Raw genomic sequence first — 25,390 nt, forward strand, 5'->3', positions numbered from 1 at the left:
AGCGCCATAGGAATAATGTCTCTGCAAGCCGAGAACTGGGTATTGAACAGCGTCTTTCTTCCACCGTACAAATCCGTGCTCTCAGGTACTTCGGCCACGTTACGAGACGAAGAGACAATATGAAAAAAAATAGTGGTTCAAAAAAGAATAGAGGGAACTTGATCTCGCGGAAGAAGTCCTACCAGATAGACAGACTCGATTACAGAAGCAAATGACGTCCCTCTTTAGGAGGCCTTCAGAAGCTCTGAAGATAGACGCAGATGGAGGCGGATCGTAACGACGCGCTTCCATTCTGCCAATGTGACCACAAGTGCTCCACCAAGAGTTAATGACTAAGGAGATGAAAACGTTCAAGGTAATTGTTATTTAGCTTGTTGTATGCTAATGATGCAATTTTGTTAACAAGCAGCAACGAGGATTTGCAAAAAAAACTCTAGAATGTATGATGTTTGCCTGGAGAGTAAATTGGCGGTGAACGAAAGAAAGTCAAATGTTATGGTATTTGAAAGGGGAAGTGAGGTTACTGACTGCATAATAAATGTAAACAACGAATGTCTCGAACAAGTAAAAGAATGTGTGTATCTGGGGAGCATATTTTCAAGAGATGGAAGAGTAGAAAAAGATGTTGAAAGGAGAGTGAATGCGGGCAAGAAAATGAACGGCGCACTTAGCACAGTAATTGCTAATAAAAATACGTCAATCGAAGCTAAACTGTCAGTGCACAACGGAGTTTTAGTCCCGACACTTATGAATGGAAGTGAAACATGAAATTGGCGGAGGAAAGGTGAAAGCCAAGTGAACGCGGTAAAAATGCGATCTATTCGACGAATGTGTGGGAAATAAATGTATGACAGGGTTACGAATGATGAAATCAGGCGAGAGTGTATATCTGAGTTAAGTATAATTTATAAGATTAAGAAAGGGTCTCTGAGATAGTTTGGCCGTGTAGAACGAATGGACGACGAAAGAATGATAAAACAAGTATATATGGCAAAAATGAACGGTAACGTGAGACGAGGACGACCGAGGAAGACGTGGCATGATCAGATAAAACTAAATCTTAAGTCTGGTCATGTCAAAAGCAGGTAGAACCGAAAGGCATGTATGAGAAGATGTATGAAAGCTAGGAGTGTATGCCAGGATAGACGTTCATTCTCTCTACCTACCTTTACGGGGAAATAGCGTGATGGTAGTAGTAGTAGCAGTTTTAACATAAATGAATATCTTGTATCCATAAATCATCACAAAATCACTAGACAATGAATCACAGTCCGTTCACATTTTCAATCTTGAGAAACTGATTAAAAGTGGGATTTACCTGAAAATACAAGCTTATTAAGTTGATAACATCCTAATTATGCATTGTGTTAAACAAACAGAAGATAACCCACTTGGATAATAATATGATATGTACATATTACCTACGCTACTCGTATGCGGTACTCGAATTTTCCGACCATCAGGATAAGGAATTTCCATCGAGTAATCACTTCAAAAGCACCTCTCATCTTCCATGAATCGCTGGTTTTCCTTTTATATTAATAGAATTTTCCGATACCCTTGAAAAGATTATAATCATCATTATGTTTCCGAGATTTTCACGGCCCTTCGGATAATCCATTAGTTTATTTGGGTTTTTATGACGCGTGACTTTTACACTCTTTTCCACATTCGGGTAGCATTACAGCGTTCATAATCGGTTTGTGACGTTTAATTTTTTTTTTAGCACTTCACTAACACAGACACTCTTCCCGCCTGAGGAGCCACTGACTCGCGCTTTGTCACCATTACGACACTGAATTTAATTATTTCATACTGACACTTAATTTTAAACTTGACATTTTTTGCGGGGAAAACTAGATATAAAAACCGTGCTCAAACTGGTGGGAGAGAAAAATATTTTTTTATATATTTTTTCTTTATTTAAATTAAAAACATTTCATATAATATTCCCAAGAAGTTTTTGTACAAAACTCATTTAGGAACATGCAGATAACAATATTTATTTACAGACGTTTTTTTATATTTTAAACTATAACATTATTTAGAAAGCAAAATAAAAATAAATTGTGATACACTACAAATTAAAAGGGTATGGAAAAGCTTTTAAAATTACAAAATAAACATAATACAAGGTATAGAAATAAATTCAAAATGATATACATAATACAGTCTGTAAAAGAAAAATTTAAAAATTTAAAAAAGTTTTAAAATTACATGTATGTATACATACAAGCTGAACGAGCACGAGAGTGCAAATGTTAAAAAATTACATGAATGGAAAAAAAATCAAATTTATAAAATAGATGTACCCAATACAGGTTAAAAAATATCAAAAGCGTATTAAAATTACATATACATAATACAAGCTAAAAAAGTATGAAAAAGCATAAATATTATTTCAATAGTATTACAAATTTCATACCGATACAAGCAAAAACGGTAAAATAGTTTTATGATCAAGATGCGCATTCTCTGGATCAACTAACATTATTTATTGTGAGTACTTCTGGAAAAAATAATTCTTCAATTCGCACGTCCTGTTTCTGTATTTTGAAATTGGTACTTTAAATTTTTGTGGCAATTTATTGAACTCCTGGAAACCTATGCATTGTAAATTAGTTCGCGAATTGAATTATTTCACACTTATACATTCGCAATTCACTACACTACACTGCACTGATAAATCGTCACTTCACTGCACTTATAATTGACACTTCACTTCACTTCACTTTCACTTCACTCACTTCACTTTCACATTCAGTATTTTATGCAAATTCGTTTCAATGTCCCTCGCATTCAAATATTTAATTACTTATAAAATGGGGTGGGAATGGGGATTTGGAAACTGTATTATATCTACTAAGCATATCCAGAAAATTGAGCTCTCATGCTGCTATTTTTTTTTCCTAAAATTGGCAACACTGATTAGTAGTGGGGGACTCCTGAACACAACGAGCACCGGCAACCCTCGTTAGTACCAAAACTTGCCTTGTAGGGTTCGTTTCTGTGAAAGATGTCGATAAGAAGTTTCGCCAAGTGCAAGGTGCCAATTTAATCGGGTCGCTAGCGCTCGCGAGTTCCTTGAGCGATTAATTTTGGAAGGTTGAGGATTTTCTTAGCTCCATTGTGACGTGATGAAACATGGGTGGCTCATCACACCCCTGAGACAAAATAATAGTCATCACAGTGGCGGCATACTAGTTCCCATCTGGCAAAACATTCAAAACCTCAATTTTGGCCAAAAAATCATGACATCCGGTTTTGGGACCGAAAGGATAATTTTGATTGATTGTTTGCCTCAGACGATTATTGCAGCACTATATTGTGAGACCCTACAAAAGTTCAAAACAGCAATTCAAAACAAACGGAGGGGAATGTTGACAAAGGCAGTGTACTCGGCGGCCTACGTGGTGTAGTGGTCAAGACGCTAGACTCACGCACGGAAGGTTCCGGGTTCGATTCCCGGTGAGAACACAAAAAATTAAAAATGTGATTTTTCTCAAGCCTGGGTGCTCTGTGATATAATTCACCACTGTAATTAGGCCTCCTGGCCTGTTGTGGTGCAAAAAAAATGTAAATGTAACGGTAGTTATATTATATATATTTTTCGGCATCGTGGTGTAGTGGTCAGCGCGTTTGCCTACCATTGGCCTTGGGGTACGTATTCTGATGGGAATTTAAAATTTATCTTGAATTTTATCTGCAAAGAAAAATTGAATTTTCTGCATAAAAAATATAATATGTTTACATTTATTTTTGTAAACATGTTCAATTACCGGTTACCGACGAAGATACTCTGTTTAATTTTCATACAAATAAACACGCTTTCGTACATAAATATCCATATTAGTTTATACCGTCTCAGTATTACAAATAATTATGAAGATAGCCCTTCATAATCGCGGCCCAAGTTTTTTTTTTTTAAAAGGTGTTTTTACACCGTTTACTATATTGTATAGTCCCTGGACTAGTACCCGAAGCCTAAGACTGATCATCTTACCTTCAGGTTCAAAAATGTTCTAAATACACTGTGATTGGTGTACCAATTCAGTACCCTATACGCCATTAGGTACAAAAAGAGAATAATTATGAAGATGTTTATAATGAAAACAGATGTAAAATACAAAATTTTTAAGTTCTAGAATTTTTTTTCCAAAGAAATACTAGAGATACTAAATAGAGTTTTTATTATTTACTCAAATATTTAAACTTTCAGACCATTTCTTAAAAGTCGGAAATAACTTGTGCTGGAAAAATGGAAATCGGGTTTTGGTAGAGTAGGATTTGAACCTCGGACCTTTGCCCCGTAAGTCCACAATACTACAACGGGACCACAACCCGATTAGAATGTATAATTTTAAATATATTTTGTATTTTTTGTTAAAAAAATTTAACTTTAAATTTTGACGAATTATTTTTGTGTGTTTTTTGGTTGGATTAAAGATATTGCTTTTAGCAGTAAGTCCGCCAACGTACTTATTCGTTGTTCTTGAAGATTAAAAATAAATAAACAACGAAAAAAAACACAGCAAATCGATATAAAAAGTATCGAGAGTGACAAAAGTTTTATTTACATAAAAAAAAACAACTTAAATAATGAAATCATTAAAGAGTTTACAATTAATATCCCTCCCAAAGAATATTCCGTCCTGAATCCATCTCTTAAAAAATAATTCCCCTAAATATGGATGCGATAAAGGAGAGATGCCTTTGAGCGAAAGTCGTGCGCGTTTTGTGTATTATTCCTGGGCCTCAATTATGAACGCTATCTTCATATGTATATATCGAGACTGTATACTCAACTTCTATCTGTATCTTCCTCGGTACGTTCTACCTACTTTTCATATTGACATCATATGATCGAAACAAACTAATGAATGACTGCAAAAATGTATAGTTCTTATTTATATTTTAGTTAGGCTTCTGTGATAGAAAGTGCCCACTTCAAAGCGATTATAAACTTCAATAAATCCTAATTCAAGCAAGAAAGCTAGCTTGAATGCGATTTTTACATATCTTTTAACCATTGCCAAAACGGAAGCTTAACAATCGTCTGCATTTATCTACTAAGGTAGCACTGAGCGATTACAAGGCCGACTCTCGATACGTTGTCTCAGAAAGATAGTAAAACAGATGGAAAAAATATAATAACTAAATTTATTTTTTACAGTGGTAATTTTCTAACGCCTAGATACTCTTATATGTCAATAGGACAGAACCTATCGTCATTTCTTTTGCATCTAGGCGTTCGCTTTATTAAACTGTTTAAATAAAATAAAATTTCTCTCATATTTTAATAGGCTTTTAAGAAAAAAAGCGCCAACCTCAAAAGGATTAAAAATTTAAATTAATCAAAATTAAATTGCTCGGTGGAACAAAATATTCGACACTTTTAATGCGTAAATAAACGTATCGAGGGGTTCTAGACCCGTCAGTATAAACCGATGCACTTACATCAAAACTTACTGGTGGGGGGATCGGTAGTATATTTTTGCAGTCGGTCGATAGTATTTTATCTTCAACTATGACGTCATACTGAAGCTTTGTCATTTTAGAGCGTAGATATGTGTACCGTGACGTACGCTTCCCCTTGTTTCATATCGATGTACCTGCCTAAAATTTGAAGGTGGGGGTCGGTAGTATATCTTCGTAATCGCTAGAGAGAATTTATCTTCAACTATATCGTCAAGGTGAAGGTGTGACGTCTTTATCTTCCCATCATAATCGAGGCTCAGATGTTCTGGTAAAGCCTCGACCAGAAGTGTATCCATGCTTCTTTTAGATAAAATTGTCTCATATCCAGCACCTTGGAACGACTGTGCTGATGGATATGGCAAAGTCAAAGTTACAGGAATTTTAACTGCATTCACAGAAAGTGACATTATGTGGGAAAATAATTTAAGTATGATTACCAAAAATTTATGAAATTAAATAGCTTGAGGCGTGGAACAACTACAGTTTAGTTATAAATTAATGTGTGATTATTAATTTTCACACGCATGCATTCAATTAGCTTAATTACTTAAGCAAATCGAACTCCTGTACTTATGCAGACATAAGTAATATCTTTCTAATCGTGTGAGAGTTATTTATTCGCTTATTGAAATAGCAATTAATACTACAATAATTGATGTTCAGTGACTTTATCGTCAGTATTGCTAAATAAATGCCTTATTCGATTCTAATGTGCATATGGCTATCGCCGTCAGAATTGGGAAAAATAGATTTAAGGTAACAGACAAATTGACTGTATATTAGAGTGGTCCGATGATGAATGAAGTTTTTTTATTTTTTTAGACATCAAAAAAAGTTGCATTTTGGATCACATTGAACGTAAAAATTATTTAAAGAAATATTCCATATTACTTTTCAAATTTTTAAAATCATTTTAAAGTTAGTATGGATATAATTTAATCACATTATAAATTCGAACACGTTTTAAGACTACCGAAATGCAAAAAGTTTACACTCCGCGGAACTGATTCCGTTGAACGCCTGGCTAATATTGACGAAAAAAATGGCTCATTAAAACAATGCTACCCATTTATTAAAAAACAAAGTGCAACTTACGCCTTAGATGCTTATTTAATAAGGTTTAATGCACATTATAAAATTTAATTGGACTGATTTTCTTACTTAAATACGAAATGACAGCCGGTTTAGCGCAAAAAATTGACTTTTTCGAAAACTTCAAGCTCTGGTCGAGGGCCAAAAGTGGTATCGATTTTTTTTTGCGTTTTTTGAATTCCGAATAATCTAAAAGGCAACTTAAAAAGTTAGGTCTAAAAGACCCCTTTCATTTCAATATTCGGAAAAAAAAAATCGGCCCCCCCTACTACATACAGGGTGTTCTTTAAACCCTGTCACATCCGAAACCACGATGATCAGTATGGGCAAGAAGACATATTAGCATATTTAAAAAAATATCTAGAACGAAGAAAATTTAAAAAAATAAAATATAAAATATAAAAAAAACAAATGGTTGCTTACTTCTGCAGAAGTGAAGCGAGGGGGGGCGCGATCGCGCGGTTGACTGTGTATCAGACTTCCCCCTCCCTCCTCCTGGTTTCTCCCCTGCAGAAGTAAGCAACCATTAGTTTTTTTTAATCATTTTATCTTTTAAGATTTTAGTCGTTCTAAAAAAATATTTCAATGTGCCAATATGTCTTCTTGCTCATACTGATCACCGTGGTTTCGGATGTGACAGAGTTTTAAGAACACCTGTATTCTTGGGTTGATCTGACGGTGCCAGGGCCGTTTATTTATTTAATTGTGGGTTGTTTAGTACACATTTTTTGAGACATAAGTCCCAACTTCATGGGACTAAAAGTCCTGTGTTGAGTTGGGACGAGCAATTAGTTGACACAGACACATGAGTGTATCATCACAAATATTTTATAGGAACAAAAAAAAAGCGGCACGTCAATATGGTAAACAGTAAACTCAAACTCGAGGTTTGTATAAAAGTGTGGCTAAAGAACACTTCATTATACAATTACTAAAAATTTTAATAAAATTCCTAAGATGATTTTAAAAGAAAATGTTGAAAAAGCTTATAAGAAAAAAATAATTAAATGATTAATGTGTAACAAAGCTTTATATTGATTATCATTTAATGTCATCTATTTTAATTTTTATAAATAAATTTAGTGTAAAAATTAGGTATGCTTCTAGTTCTTAATAATGTTCATATTACTTTTTTAATTTATATAATTTCTTTAACGTTTCTCTTTGTAAAGGAAAAATAAGAAACCTGCTGACAAGCCGGTTTCGCGGTTTAGTGGGTTTCATTATTTTTCCTTTTATATTTTCTGTTTATGTTTTTACCTTCTTTAATAAAAATATATAAAAAATAAAAATATGAAAAAACATTCAGAAAATCATCAAGGAGTTTCCCACTCAAATCCCACCCACTAAGGAAAATCCGGTCCTTACCTCCTTTCTTGAAAATGTTTTTTATCCTTGAGAGCTTCAAACGCTGTTCCAAAATGTTGAACACTCTCAGTGCGATAAAGGAGAGATGTCGCTGAACAAAAGTCGTCGCATTGAAAGCGGTAAATGTAAATTATTTTTAAAAATCGCGAATTTTTTTTTATGTAACGTTTTATTCATAAAAACATATATATGCGCATTTTTTTGTTTTATAATGAAAATATTACATACACTGAGTTCATATACCACTGATTTTCTAAAATTGAACGGTTTGGGTAGGCAGAAAAAAGTTGCCTTAAGGCAATATGCCCGCCTGTATTTGTATATAAAGTGTTTAAATAAATAAATACGTTGATGAACTCAACGGCTGCGGATAAGTTAGCCATTTTGTCGAATTTTTGTTTTTCTTGTACAATAATTATAGGTGCGTAATATATCTTCCATTGCATCGATAGTCGCGCGTATTACGCAAGCAGCGAAGCCTTATACATTAGCAATCGAAAAATTGCCCAGAGATAACATTGCAAGGTCCACTGGGGTAGTTAAATATAACGAACACGCAGCGAAGCCAAATAATATTGTTTTGTACTTTTTTTCCTCTGTAATTATCTAGTTCACGATGATTGAGGTTTTCTCCTTAGACCCTGATAAAGTGCGATGACGACATTATTCGTTTATTTATTTTTGGAACAAAAACAATGCTACCCATTTTATGCATGGAAGGGGGGCGTGGAACTGGCAGAAGAAGGATGAAAGCAATGAACGCGATTGAAATGATGCATCTTAGAATAACTTGTTAGGAATCAATGTATGACAGGGTTACGTTATGCTGATATTTATTTATTTATTTATTTATTTATTTTGTTCATTTATTTTGTTCATTAACGCCCAAAAGGCATTTACAAAAAGTAAAAATGAATAACATGCCAACATACTAAATAATAAACAGAATATACAGAAAAAATATGTGAAATTAGTTAGAAAGAATATGATAAAAAGTTTTACAAAGTAAAAAAAAAAAACAATAATAACGAAGGTATGCAAGAAAAAACAGTAAGCATATAAACAAAAAATGCAAAGATATAAGCTTATGAAATAAATTCTGTAAGGCAAACAATAAATAAAGTGTTACGGCAAGCAAGATATAGCAAGCATATATTATCACGAAAAAATAAGAAATAAAAATATGTATCTACGAAATGCGTATTTGCCAATACTACAGTGCAATTTGATATAATGGTAAAAAATAAAAAAACAAGTATAAGGTAATAAAAATAAACAAGTAAGTATTTTTTTTAATTTATGAAATTGAATTGTCAATAGTGGTTTGACGAGCAGCTACAAATAAACTTGATATTGTGGACTTATAAGATGGTAAAGAATTGGACAGAATACAGATATCAGGCGAGATGGAAAATTTGAGACTGGTGTAATTAACAAATTACAACAAGCGTCGTTTTCCGCGTATTTATGAAACGCAAATCTCGTAAAAAGATCCACTGTAGGTCTGCCAATTTCATAATCTGCATCAAACGCCCCGCTGAAAATTAGGCTCATGACAAATTTACATTGACCCCTTATGATCGTGGTAAGGCTCGTTAATTAATTCAATGTGCTTGTAACCTAAGGGACAAAGCTAAATTCAATAAGAGAAACCAATTAGAAACAGTCCACACATCCATATAGAACCAAATCTCCACCAGAATTATAATTTCCATGAGACGCACTAATTTTAAACAATCGAACAATAAATCGTGGTTATACAAGTAAAAGCGACCATTTGCAAAAATGACGAAATTGAGATTATTGACTTTTTGACATCGTATTAGCATAACGCTCGACTGGTAAAAATGCCAAGTCGATCCGACACTCCAAAAAGAATTTAGTTTTTAAAATATGTGACCATTTGATGGAAGCTCACAGATTTTTGACAAGTAAAACTGACCAACACACATAGCCACTTTTATTAGTAAATTTAAGATCCAAAGAATTGACCAACTGACAGTTAGTCAATTTAGGTAGATGTCACCAGTAAAGAGTTAGTTAGAGTTAGTAGTCAGTAGTTAGTTAGTATACGTTTTGTATTTGACAGATACGGTTTTTTTTATAAAAAAGTTAATTAATAAAATTTATTCTGTAGATTATTATGTAACACTTTTTAATTATTTGTTCTCTTTTATTTATTTGGTATTTCTGTGTTGATTTAACTTTTATAAATATTAAAAAATGGATTATTGAAATAGAAAATCTCAAAAACATTATTTACAGATATAAAATAAAATAAAAAAATATTAAAAAATACCACCTCCCTCAATGAACGAAACAAACTGATTATCTCCAAAATTTCATCACAAATTTATCAGGTAAAATTGATTTTCTTTTTTTTTTTTTTTAAAAGTGATAATGTTTTTTTTTTAAATATGTTTATACTTTACAATAAAGTTGAAAGTACCGTTCATATAATGTAAAATTACCAACCGCCTACTTGAAAAACCTGATCTTTGAGAAGCAATTGAACTCTAGAAAAACACTAAAATGGCTCCCCTGAACATTATTGATTTTGTCACTTGGTCAATTTTTCTTGTATGCCCACGAAATGTTAATTTTTTCCTATGTGCAAATCTTAAGAACGTGGAATTTCACATTTTATTAGTCTTTTCCATAACCTTATTAATAAATCAGAACAAGTTGTTTAATACGCGCAAATTTTAATTTAAAATTTTAAAAAAAAACACTGTTGTGGTTCGTGGCTACAAGCTAACCCTTGCGTATATTAAATCCTAAATGCACCGAGTCAGAGGAGCATATCGTTTCAAACTATTTCAGTTTTTGAGCAATTACGTTTTGCTTCTTCAAACGTGATTTCAAAATACTTCACTTATTTTTTTTCTTGATAAATAAGCCAAGTCAAGTCGGTGTCGCGCAGTCTGCGTGGGTTAGCCAGTCGAGTCTTGACTCGTGAGGCACTAGAAGATATTCACTATTCTCAATCCTTGGCTCTTAAACCATAACTCGCCTGCCAACTTCTGCATTCCTCTCAATCATCATCTGACATATTTGAACTATGTGACTTTGCTGGCCTCGTGCGTCATGTTGAAAGTGAGACTGATTGCAAAGGGTCGGTCACATAATACTCGGTATCTATCGACATAAACCAGAATAATGTACGGGACGCTGAGAAGTAGCGTCAATTAAATTAGAAGTCTGGATGAAGATTTGGGAGATATCACGACAGTAATAAGTCACGAGGACTCATCCCGTGAGGTGATATCATTCATGGTAAAAATAGTGCAGGTTATTGTTGAAATAAATAAAACTAGGACATGAAATGCCAAACACTATCACTAAGTGGAACGGATGGTTTTTTTTCAGTTTCAGTGCTGCAGAGCAGCGTTTATTTTATAATTAAATAAATATATATAATTATTTGTTACCCACTAAGTCTAAAGACTTTTCGGTGGGACACATTTTTTTTTTTTATGACAGGTCTATATTACATTTATTTTATTTATATTTTACAGATTTATTTATAAACAGGCACTATAAAGTATCTAGAAGATATTTCTTCAGTTCTTTTTTTTTCATTTGAAGATTTTTCATGTTAATGATGGTTTGAGGGAGATCATTGAACAATCTTGGAACAACGCAATTTAATGTTCGCTCTCCGAAGTAATTTGTAATTCGGGGAATAGACAGGGAGCCCTTAGTTTTTAATCTAGTGTTGTGAGTGAGGGAAACTCTTTTTTTATATTCCGGATCAACAAAGTGATCTACAATCAATTTGTAGTCACAAAGTTGTTTTACCGGCAGGACATTACAGAATTTAAAATATACACCTTCGCCCATATGTTTCGCCTCACGGATTATGCTATCCGGTACAATCTCCCTCAACAGTCTCACCTGAATATCATAAATTTTACCCAGATGAGACCGGAAGGTGAGACCCCAGACACGCACTCCGTAAGATACAATGGATTCAATGAGCGAGGTATATATGTATCTTAACGTTTTGAAAGGTAGTACGCTTTTAATTTCATAAATAACCTTAAGCCAGTACCTTAATCTGTCGCAGATTCCATCAATATGAACACCTCAGCTAAATTTAGGATCAATAATTAATCCTAAATATTTATGATTATTTACAACATCTACAATAGGACAATTACATTTATCTGATTCTATATTTAAATTTGAAAGAAGGCAAAAATTTATATGTGCTTGTATTTCTATTTCAAATTCACATGTCTGATGTCTTAATGTCTGTCAATCGTCCAACTTCTCCTGGATGAGTTTTCTGTGGTTTCCTCGTCTTAATAAAGCAAATCTGGAGGTTCCTTAGCAAGACCACGGACGATTATCCCACCAGATCTTCGCACTATAGTCAGTAGTTAGAAGGGACATACCTTTTGCAGTAAAAATAAGCAGCTCCTATTTTTTTTAAAAATAATTTTGCTGTCGAATTTTCATTCCGACTATATAGTATTTAGAACAAGAAGAAAAAAAATAATGCTGTTCTCAAACTTTGAATAATAACGTATAGAAGATAGGTACATCGATTCAGCACAGTTAATTTGTTCAGACATATCCAAATAACAATTAGTTTAGAAATAATGAGGAAAAATAAAAAACTGAACATCCATCTAATATTGTTGATTGAATTTTATGTATTTTATCAACAGATGTTTTATAGTTAATTGTGTACATTGGAAAATTTTTTGCTGTGTTAGCAGAACATTTCGTCATGATCGTAGAACAGCGACGTATGTTATTTTCTTCAACTTTACTTACGAGCGGTTATTTTTTTTTTTTCACTTCATGTCACAACTTGATAAATACAAAAGATACTTGAGCTAGTTATACACCGTTTTTCCAGGGCCATACCGCGAAACTTCAGAGAAACGTTTCTCATAGTAAGCTTTATAAAAAATTCTAATAAAAAAAATTTAAAAGTCATTTTAAAAAAATACACACATATATACAGGGTGTTCTTTAAACCCTGTCACATCCGAAACTACAATGATCAGTATGGGCAAGAAGACATATTAGCATATTTAAAAAATATTTAGAACCAAGATTTTTTTTTAAATAAAGTAATTTAAAAAAACAAATGGTTGCTTACTTCTGCAAGAGAGAAGTGAGGGGAGCGCGGCGCAGTATCAGATTCCTCCCCCCCCCCCCTCCTAGTTTCTCCCCTGCAGAAGTAAGCAACCATTTGCTTTTTTGGATATTTTATTTTTTAAATTTTATTATTTCTAAAAAAAATATTTAATGTGCCAATATGTCTGACCATCGTGGTTTCGGATGTGACGGGGTTTAAAGAACACCCTGTATATATAATCTCAAAATGGAAAAAATCTTTAATTTCTCGGACTAGCAATCCCTCCACAAACCCCTACCCCTCTCCTCCTACCCAGCCGCTTCCCTTGTCCGCGTCTGGTGCGTATCGCTTCGTTGGTCAAATACGTTTTTGTTGCATTTTTTTTGTCAGGGAGTGATAGAGGTTTACAGAAGGGATGCCAGTCCAATAAATTAAAGATTTACTCCATTTTGAGATCATAAAAAATAAAATAAAAAGTAAAATGACTTTTTGGAAAATTTTCATTTGGATTTTTTTTAAAGCTTACTACGAGGAATGTTCTGAAGTTTCGCGGTTTGGCCCTAAAAAACCGTGTTTATATGTTTTTTTTCCAACCTGGTGTATAAAACCTTTATATAACATTTTCGAGATAAAATATGAGATAAAGAGAAATGTCGCATTTTTCGCATATTCGTCGCTATTCTACGATCAGGACGATTTGTTTAGACCAGATAGATTTGTTTTTGTTGTCTGACCATCGTGGTTTCGGATGTGACGGGGTTTAAAGAACACCCTGTATATATAATCTCAAAATGGAAAAAATCTTTAATTTCTCGGACTAGCAATCCCTCCACAAACCCCTACCCCTCTCCTCCTACCCAGCCGCTTCCCTTGTCCGCGTCTGGTGCGTATCGCTTCGTTGGTCAAATACGTTTTTGTTGCATTTTTTTTGTCAGGGAGTGATAGAGGTTTACAGAAGGGATGCCAGTCCAATAAATTAAAGATTTACTCCATTTTGAGATCATAAAAAATAAAATAAAAAGTAAAATGACTTTTTGGAAAATTTTCATTTGGATTTTTTTTAAAGCTTACTACGAGGAATGTTCTGAAGTTTCGCGGTTTGGCCCTAAAAAACCGTGTTTATATGTTTTTTTTCCAACCTGGTGTATAAAACCTTTATATAACATTTTCGAGATAAAATATGAGATAAAGAGAAATGTCGCATTTTTCGCATATTCGTCGCTATTCTACGATCAGGACGATTTGTTTAGAAATGTTTTTGATATTATTTAAGCAATATCACTTTTCATTTTTGTAAAAAAAAGTGACACTTGATTCTTTTGGTATTTTGCAATTGTCTGAGTAATGAATCAATGGTATTGAAGAAAAAATTACGTATAACTTTAATTCTATTTAACGACCTGGACGATGCACATTTTTTCTTCCTAGTGGTATGATGTTTTGTACGTTTAACTAACATGCACTAGGTCCCGGGCTCGAGATATAATGTGCTTTTACTTCATTTTCATTACTAAGTTCCTAGAATAATTGTACTTGAAGCAAAAAGACTCATTTGATTTCGTAAATAAATGAAAAAAATACGTTGCAATTCATTACCATTTAGATTTGATTGAGAACATTATGTGAAGATGCAAATAACATCGTTTGAAATTGATACAAAACACAACACCGGGCTTACAAAAAGGTTCAAAAACAGACACAAAAAAAAAACTGTCCTATTTAATCTTATGAACTGACATCTCTTGACGTAGGTACTATGTAGCTTCTCTATTACAAAATAATGTAATGTTTTTTTTTTTTTTTAATTTAGCTACTTGAACTATCAAGAAAAATACTCGGTGAACGTGGTTTCTACCTGATGATGAAAATGAGTTTCTTCGGCCACTTTGTCGGAGGCACCAACCTAAATACCTGCATGCCAACCCTTACCAGGTATTCCTCATCCTTTTTCCATATTCCTATCCTTTCTTGCATTGTCATTGAATTTACAATAAATATATCTAAAATTTGAGTACCATTTTATATGTTTACTTTAATCAAAATAATATTACATTAGGTTTCATAATTATTTTGAACGTGTCAAATTCAAATAAATTTATTTTCTTATTTAAATCCCGATTGAAATGTCACTATCTGAATATTAAAGTTTTTCTTATCCTTCTTCTTTCCTTCCTACTTTAACCGTGTCCCGTCTTTACAGTATTGTCAATATTAAGTTTTTTTCTGTTTCTAAATAAAATTGAAAAAATCTATGTTTTGTTTAATAATTAAAATATTGTATTACACATACAAAAGCTAGTATTATTTATTTATTAAAGAACATGAAACATTCATTAATTATTTACAGAAACGCAGTTTATAGGGACACAACCAGGAACCATATATGTTCCAAAATACCATTACAAATGACAAAATATTAAGACAACATATCAAACCAGGAACCTTTGAGCAATCGTTCGACATTATTAAGGTATAATATTCTCCAATAGCAGGAGTATTTGCCTCTTAAGCATTGTTTCACTGATGCGAAAGATGTCGATCTCCAAAGTGATAGTGTTCAGCTGCCGGACTGCTTTTCCAATCGGCATAACCAGAGGCAGGTCGGTTCTGGAAGCCGGGAGGTAAAACAGTCTGTGCTGACGCTGGCGGAGATAACCATCACGAACGTAAAAATGTATACTCTCTAAAATGGCTGAGTTCTCGATAGAACCTTTTCTCACTAGGGTGTGTCGTTCCGCAGACACGTGTAATAAAAGAAATCTTTGATGGGCGGGCATACAAGTATACCTTCAAAAGTGCACCTTTTCAGGGTAGGAACAAACGTTAATATGAACCCAATTATTTAGCTTTTTCTCTTTCTTGCGGTGCCCTATCAGGTCTCCCGACGTTGACGATCACTACAGCGAAAGCATTTTGATCATGCGCTACTCCAAGGCCAGGAGAACTGCTTGTTGGATGTACTCGCCATAGTGATTCCTGGGAAAAGATGACCATAGTGGTTTCCCGTTACCTTTTCTGGTGGATTTTTCTATCGGGGTTACCCTCCCATAGCTGGCTGGATGATTTGGAGACGCCGGAAACTCGCCTTTCATCCTCTTATTATATGCTGTGATCAAACCGTTATGAGGGTGATCCCATTGCCCAGGGTTCGCGACGTGGACGCTAGCAAGTTGGACAGTCAGTAGTGTTGCCGGTGGAATGCAACTGAGCATTCGCAGCATTTAACAGAATCACATCCTCCAGCACGATGTGACTCACTGCAACCCTACTGACGGTTCGAACCCCAATTATTTAGCTACAGAACATTTTTATTTTATTTTTTTATTTAATGCACAAAATACACAATTTTACATAGACACAATTATATGTTTATGTCCCGACTTGTTAGAAAATTCCGTGTTAAGTCGGGACTCTTCGGTATATAAATCAAAAATATTTATTAACATATTAAAACAATAAACAGGTAATTAAAACAATTTGCAAAATAATCAAAACAATATACAAAACATACAAAGTAATGATAGAAAATTAAAATAATACAAATTTATAATACATGTCGAAAATGGAATCAAAAGTCAAAAGTTAAACTTGTTAAGAAGAAGTTGTTGTTTACAGATTATCAATGGAGTAATTTGTAAAACCAACAGAAATATTCTAGATATACTACTTGAACCATTACACATGGGACAGAAATGATTCTACTTATACTGCAAGAACCAACTATACTATTATTTTTTCAATTAATTTTTCACGCTGATAAGGCTTTTATAAACATAAAAGTTAAATAAAACACGAGTATATAAACAACATACAATATAAAGAAATAAAAGAATAAGCCGTGTTTAGAAATATTGTTGGTCTAAGAAAATATAGAGAAGCTGTAAAAGACAAAAAAAAATGTGTAGGATATTAAAAATTAGATTAACAAATAAAATACAAACATATGAAAGAAATATTGTACCATTCAATAAATGATAGAAATGAGTCTCCTTATATTACTGAGAGCAACTTGTACTATTTGTGTCACTAAAAATATGACACAAATGCGCGTGCGTATTTTATTAAAACCAAAAATTAATAGGCACAAAGTTGTTTGGTTATGTTTTAAGTAGTTTAGCATTGATGCAGGCATTCACAAGAAAAATCTTCTCAAATAAATCACAAATTTAACAAAAATGCAGTTTTTTTTTGTTGCTAATCTGCCTAACTAGGGATAGCTTCCCCGTTTTAAGGCAGTAAGTTATGTATTTTGTAATAATTTTAAAAAGTAATTACAGTTTTATTATTATGTGTGCTTTTTCAGTCTTAAAAGTAAATAATAATTTACAGTGAAAACATAAATAATACCAAAATCTCTATATCCTAAGTCCTAAGTCATTACTAGTAAAACAAGAAATCAGCTTACGTCCTTCTACATCGGACAACAATTTCTCTGACTCCCTCCGACCAATATGGATTAAAAATTCAGTATGTCCGCACATTAAAGAAATATTTGGGTTTTTTTAGATTGACAACTAATTAATATTTGGGTGCCACATTTGATGTTTACATTATTTTCTCGTTTCCGTATTTTTGTTTTATTCGAAATGATAACCACATTATATTTTGTGATTTTTACGACCGCTCTATTTTCCAAAATATCAATTATCTTCTAATGAAGTTTCGAATATACACTGTGATCTTTTTTGGAATTATTTTGATGTTTCGCAAATGCATAATGTCACGTTAAGATAATAGGAAAAAGTAGGTGGGAACATCACAAATAAATATGTTCGATTTGGAGGAATTGTAATGGTAGAAGTGTGAGAATTGGATGTTAAGGTAAATGGTTTTTTTTAAAAGGTAAAAGCCATGAAGGATGGCAGAAAATTCCTTGAAATCAAGTGAGGGTTATCTCTAGAGCCCTTACAGAGCACTGCAGATTGAACAAACACCTTGCTAGCATGAACCTTCTCATGTTTCTAGATGGTAGGTTCTGCAGTGCTGATGAGGAAACACCTATACCATATACACAAGAGGGGGCCGATAATTTTTTTTCTCCTAATGTTTAAATAAAAGGGGTCTAAAAAGTTTCCTTTTGACTCAGAATTTTTTTTTTTTTTTAATTTTTGGCCCTCAATCAGACCTTGAAGTTTTCGAAAAAGTCAATTTTTTGCGCTAAACCGGTTGTCATTTTGTATTTAAGTAAGAAAATCAGTCCAATAAAATTTTAAAATATGCATTAAACTTTATTTTTTTTTATTTTCTTTTATTCAGGAAACATACAGTACAGTTACAAAGTTTAATATTTTACACAATTGGACTTAATTCTAATGGACCAGTGAAGTTTCCATATTAAAAAGCAATTAAATGTAAGGTTAATTATGAAAGTATAAAATAGAGAAGGAAAAAGAAAACATAAATGAAAGTTGTTTAAAAATTAAAATTTAAGCGAAAAAAATATATTTTAAGGTTTGTAGTTTGTAGTGAGTGGAAATGGAAATAATATTAAAAATGAAGAAAATTTGTAAGAGTAATTAAGAATTAAGAATGGAAATAAAGAATGAAAAACATGCTCAGATGTAAAAATAAAATAAAATAGTAATAACATTTTTTTTAAAAAAAGGAGAAACATAAACACATATTTATTTTAAGGGATTCAAAGAAACGATGAGAAGAATCTTTAAGTGAAATATAAGACAGTAAATTTAAATTTAGGTCAATTTAAAAAACATCTTCAAAATTAATGACACATTATAGTAAGAGCAGCAATATATTGATTTTATTAACATATATAATATAAGTAATTATAAGTAGTTTAAAAGTATAAAAACATGCCAATGGCAGCAGAGAAAAAAGAAAAAATAAAGAAGGAATAACAAGTATAGCAAGTAATCTTTAAAATTTGAAAAAGCAATATAAGGAGAAGATTTTAAACCAAGAGAAGTCGATAAAATTTCATTAAAGCGATTTTAGTAGTAATACAAAATTATTATATATATTAATTATTAAATAAGCACCTAAGGGCGTGAGTTGCACTTTGTTTCGTATTAAATGGGTGGCATTGTTTTCGTCAATATTAGCCAGGCGCTCAACGGAATCAGTTCCGCGGAGTGTAAACTTTTTGCATTTCGGTAGTTTTAAAACGTGTTCAAATTCGAAATGTGATTAAGTTATATCTTTACTAACAAAAAAAATTATATTATCACTATAGATAATTAATAGAATGTTCAGACAGCCATAAACCCTTTTCAACTTTTTGGAGCCCTTTCAATTTGATGTCTAAAAAAATAAAAAACTTCATACGTCATCGGCCCACTCTAATATACACATATACCAAAAAAAAAGCCGCATACTCGGAGGACCACTGGTCAAACCTGACGATGTTAAAAGGTTAGCCCCCTACTTAATATATTTATTTATTTATTTATTTATTTATTCACACTTATTATCAAAATACAATTCCATATTCACTTTGCCCAGCTAACAAGGGTACATACCCCGTTCCAAGCTAGGCAATTACATTTTAATATATTATAATACTTAACAAATTAATATAGAGCACAGTCAAACACAATATATACTTATTCGGATACACATTTTGATTCATATACATACATACATACACATATATACACACATGTATATATAAATATACACATATATACATATGTACATACACACACACGTACATACACGCATGCGCATACACATACATACATTCATAAAAACATAGACAATTTATTTATGCGAAACTTCATGGTTGTCATCTATAAATATATATTTTTTAAATTATTCTTTATTTTTTATATTTTATTTTTGACATCCAGTAAGGTTCTCCAATCCGTGGCATGCATCAACTTTTCTGACTCCCTACGACCAATGTCATGAAAGAGCGAGGTCAACACCTTCCGTAACTTGACAACACTCCCGTCTTTCCACGATTCTGGCAAAAGGTTATGGACCTTTTTGCCTACGTTATAGTGTTGTCTCGATGCCAGAACAGTGTTGACCCCTTCACTTAGTATCAGATCCCTATTAGAGTATCTTGTGTTATGGTTGTGGTTGACGCTTGGGTAAATGTCTCTCTTTATGTGTGTAACCACTACCGTTCTCAATATATACTGTTGAATAATATTCAGTACTCTGAATTCTTTGAAGAGCAAGTCACTTGGATAGCGAAATGTTTTTTTTAAGATGACTCGGATTAAAGATTTCTGTGCAATTGCTACAGGTTCAAGGGTGGTTTTTGTGCAAGCTCCCCAACCAATTAGACCGTAAGTCAACACAGAATTTGCCAGTGCATGGTATAGGTGTTTCAAGTCCGGGACTTGAAACACCTATACTTTACAGACCTAATCTTGGAGGGGAAGAATCTCTCGTTTATGTTGGTAGTACATACTACATAATATGTACAGTATATTTGCAATCAATATGAGACTCGGAGTTCCAGTAACGATCTGATTTCTCAACAAATAGTAAGAACTTCTTTGGCACAGAGACAATACTCCTACATAGGACAAAAGCTATATAATATTATGCCAGAGTCATGGAAATGTTGCAAGAACCACAAGCTAAAGAGGTTGCTGGCTACTTTCCTTGGAGAAATTGGTCGCAGGGAGTCTGAGGGGTTAATGGTGGCTGTTAGATGGCCAACACATGTTTTAATTTAAATTGTTAATATATATTTTTAGTTTTTTTACTGATTTAATTTTTTAGATCCTCATGTCTTTTTTACTGGTTTTAACTATGTATTTATTTTTTTAATTTTTTATTACATCTTTTACTTTATTTTTTAATATGCTGTTTTTTTCTTCTTTCTTTAAATATGCTTTTTGCTATACAACATACATTCATTTTTATTATGACTTTAAATATGTTTCTTACTATGTATTCTGTTTTTTATGTTTTCACTGCATTTATTACTTTGTTTTTATAATTTTTTTTTTTTGCTACGTTTTTTTTTTTACTACATTTTTTACTATGTTTTTACTACAATTTTACTACAATCTTACTATGTTTTTACTACATTTTTTACCATGTTTTTACTCCATTTTTTACTTTGTTTTTCACTTTGTCCTGTATCTTTATAACTGTTTCTATAAATTGATTAATGTTTTTTTATATTTTTTTGACTGTTTTAGAACGGGGTAAATAGCCCTAGTTAGACAGTCAAAGCAACTTTACATAAATTATAATTTTGTGTATGTAATATAATGATAATAAATAAATAAATAAATCACAAACCAAAGCCATATTAAACCAAATGAAGTCTTTCGTCAGTATCTCCCCAATCTCCGTTGCAAACGCACATTCATATGCCTTCGTAATAAGTTTACTTCTGCACTGATAAAAAAGGCTTAGCGTTCATCTCATTGGAATTTATTAATTAAAAATGTTATCTTTTGGCACAATCAAGGTAGAGTACCCCTGATAAAGCTGTGAATTTGCGATAAAAAGTGTGTAGTTGAATTACCAATAAGAAGTCATTTATTTCAGAAAACGGACTTTTAACGCATTTTTTTATTAGCATTGTGAGTGAATAATGCATTCACAAATAAACAGTTAACATTATTATTATCTACTTAAAGGAACTAAAATCTACTTTAGCAAACAAATGTTTATCGCAGGAGGCTAAACTAGCAGTTCACAACGGAGTTCTAGTTCCAACTCTAATGTATGGGAGCGAAGTATGGAATTGGAAAAATAATGATGAAAGTAGGTTGAATGCTGTCGAAATGCGATCCCTCAGGCGAATGTGTGGTAAAACGATGTATGATATGTGCATAAATGTCGAGATCCGTGCAGTGTGTAAGGCTGAGACATGCATTATTGACAGAATCAAGAAAGGGGTGCTGCGTTGGTTTGGACATGTAGAGCGAATGGACAGCGAAAGAACGACTAAAAGGATCTACGATGCAAATGTTGATGGATGCAGAAAACGAGGAAGACCGAGAAAGACATGGCACGATCGAGTCCATCAAATACTTGAAGATGGACATGTCAAAAGTAGGAATAATCGGCGTGCGTGCATAAGAAGATGTATGAGGAAGCGAGGTCTGTATGCCAAGATAGAGTGTTATGGCGTTCTATCATCTCTGCCTACCCCTACGGGGAAACGGCGTGATGGTTTGTTGTTGTTGTTGTTTAAAGGAACTTTTGTGTATAGAATACGATTTGTTGTGCAGTAGTGTTGCCGGTGCAATGCAACTGGGTATTCGCATCATTTAATAGAATCACACCTTCCAGCAAGATGTGACTCACTGCGACCCTACTGGCGGTTCACACCCTAAAAATATTATATTCTATTGCTGTATTGGAATTTTCCCATTATGCCATTACGTGCCATACCATATACAGATGTACATCTATATTAAAACTGTTTTTAACTAATTCGGTGGTTGTATCTATTGTCCATAGTTGATGAACCTGATGAAGAGCGTCTTTGGCGAAAATTTGTTTCGTTTGTTCATGAAGAAGACATTTTACGGGCACTTCGTGGCGGGCGAGGATCGTGAAAGAATCATCCCCTGTTTAGACAGGTACGGCTGGGACTTTTCGTGGCTCTGCCATTCTTCCTGTTTATTCCGATCCTCTACTTTCTAATCCCGTTTCTGTCCTTCTCCTGCCTTTTCCCCTTATAAACCTTCCGATATGTGTGTCTTTAAGTTGTATTATTTTGTTTATTTCATCGATCTATCTTTATCAATTCCTACATTCCTTGTTTACTCAGATTCCTCTCTTTCTACTATCATCTTTTCTTTCTTTATCCTGCCTTGGCTAAATCTTCCTTGTATAATTTTTTTCCTCATGAATTATATATTTTTTATATCATCGATCCTTTTCCAATTTTTCACTCTTCCTATTTATTTAGATTTCCCGTTATTTAATTTCTACTTTTTTTCCTCGTGTTCTATCCATTATTGAGTCTATTTGATTTCATTTGTACCCTCAAACTCATTTTTATTTTATAAATACGGTTTCCACCAGTAATTCTACTGCCACTCCTTGTTTTCTCCGATCTCGCACTTATTTATTTCCTCTTTTTTTTCAGATTTATTTCTAGCCTAGTTATATTATTTCCATGAACGTTTTCTTCAGTTTTAAGTATCTTTACCAATGCCAATCCTTACTTTACCAATGCCAATCATTACTTTACCAATGCCAATCATTTCTTTACCAATGCCAATCATTCTTTACCAATGCCAATCATTACTTTACCAATGCCAATCATTAATTTACTAATGCCAATCATTACTTTACCAATGCCAATCATTACTTTACCAATGCCAATCATTCTTTACCAATGCCAATCATTACTTTACCAATGCCAATCATTACTTTTTTAAATCAAAATTATAATGCTCATTTATTATTTAACATAACCTCTTTTAAAAGGAATTTTACCAAACACATCCTTACTAATAATTGATAAGTATGTTTATTTATTTTTTTACATGGATTACCACCTTTTATTGTGCACATCATCATCCCCATCATTCCCTATCCGCATATAATGGTGCATAGGGCACTGCATTGGTACCCCAATCGCAGCGTACCTTGATTATTTTTGTTACATGAAGGTAAGATGATCAGTCTTACGCTTCAGGTACCAGCCCAGAGACTATGAAATATTTAGTGTAAAAACACCGTATTAAATAAATATTTCTTATTAACCCTGCCGGGAATCGAACCCGAGACCTCTTGCATGGTAGGCAAAAGCCCTGACCATTACACCACAAGGCATACGTGATTAAATATACCTACTACATTGGTACACTTTGGAAATAAAACCAATAACATTAAAAATTATAATTAACAAAATACAATTGGAGAATAAAATTAAAATGGTAAAAAAAAATTAGAATAGGATAGAAAAAACACTTGTATATGGAGAGGAAATTAAATATAATTAAAGGTAAAAATCATTCTATTGAAATCATTTAGAAGAGAAAAAATAAATAGACGTCTCGAAAACTGATGAATGTAATGAGCCCATTTTTCCCGAGTACCTTCATTAATACCCATTAGGTACCTGATACATCAGAATATCACAACCTTGTTGATAATTTATGCATTTTTTTTATTTATTTTGAAGATTACGTCAATTTGGTGTGAAGCCGATCCTTGATTACTCGGCTGAAGAAGATATCACTCAGGAAGAAGCGGAAGAAAGAGAAGTCAGGTATGGAATAGAAATTACTAAACGTTTATTTAATCTTTATATATTTATATATATACTCGTATATATATATAATTCCCCTGTACGTGTGATGTCACTGAACTGCTAAACGGCTTAATCGATTTACGTGCGGTTTTTAGAGAAATATAGATCTTTGCGCTGTGCGTGTTTTCAAATATTAATAACTGCAATCTAATATGCAAAAATGAAGTAAGGAGCATAAATGTTTTATTTATCGATCTACCAGGGTTGCATTTGAGGAGAATGCATTTACAAAAAAAAATGGAAAGATGTTGTTTTTTTATGTGTACAAAAGTTTGTTTTTTAATGTTTACAAACAGCATTTGTTTTTTGTGGATCTCATTTAGATTATTTCCTTAAATTCCTTTTTATTTATACCCATTTATTTATTTTTACTGGATTTACCAATATAACTAAAATAATATTAATAATATATAAAATAATAAATTCAATACATTTTTGAAAATCGTATTTCTACATAAGTACACCCCTCTGTTGGTGAAAAGACCGGAGTTTGACGTTTGCAAAAAGAATGCCATATTTGAAAAAAGATTTTATTTTATGTTTTGGAATTCAACCATAAACAAGTACCTAGGTGGTACCTACTTAAATTCAATATTTGAATATTAACGATTTTTAGTTTTGGAATTTAATCACAAACAAGCACCTGGGTACCTACTTATCAATGAAAAGTATTTTTCCAAGGTAATAGACAACGTCTGTCGGGTCCGCTAGTTACCGTATAAAATATTAGGTCTTTTAAATTGTGATTTAATTTACACTTGTTGAATATAATCTACATTATTATTTTATGATATATCTTACTCTAACTTTATGATATTTATTATTCTGCCAAAAATAAATAATAATATGACGAGAAATAAAAAAATATTAACTACTTTTTAGACACTCCAACTTAGAACAGGCTGAGTCGTGTTAGATTGAGACTAACCTAACCGGGGCTGCTGTAAAAGTGTTTAGAATAGCAGCCCAGGGGTGATATTCTGAAAGCAAATTTATTTCCTCTCTCCTCCCGCGATAAGATCCCTAATAGCACCCTTAAGGACATTGTATGTATGTGTAATAAACAAAATAAATAAAATAAATTAATTGAAGGGACCCCAACGCTGGTGGTTCATTCGATTCCTTAATTGCAAAGTCGATTATTTTAGAAA

The 25,390-nt window shown here is 32.7% G+C and overlaps 1 pseudogene across 1 annotated transcript in view; it reads left to right on the forward strand.

The window, feature by feature from the left end:
- LOC148274339 (proline dehydrogenase 1, mitochondrial pseudogene) overlaps nucleotides 1–24,197 on the forward strand; it is a 50,919-nt pseudogene extending 26,722 nt beyond the window's left edge. The window contains exons 2-3 of the transcript XR_015824314.1: nucleotides 22,433–22,554; nucleotides 24,111–24,197. The product of XR_015824314.1 is annotated as a proline dehydrogenase 1, mitochondrial pseudogene (transcript). The remainder of the gene's footprint in view (nucleotides 1–22,432; nucleotides 22,555–24,110) is intronic.
- The last annotated feature ends 1,193 nt before the right edge of the window (nucleotides 24,198–25,390 follow it).

The sequence above is a fragment of the Micrasema longulum genome, unplaced genomic scaffold (genome assembly GCF_059751315.1).
Source record: "Micrasema longulum isolate JH-2025_06_02 unplaced genomic scaffold, ASM5975131v1 h1tg001676l, whole genome shotgun sequence".
In the NCBI taxonomy this organism is placed as follows: domain Eukaryota; kingdom Metazoa; phylum Arthropoda; class Insecta; order Trichoptera; family Brachycentridae; genus Micrasema; species Micrasema longulum.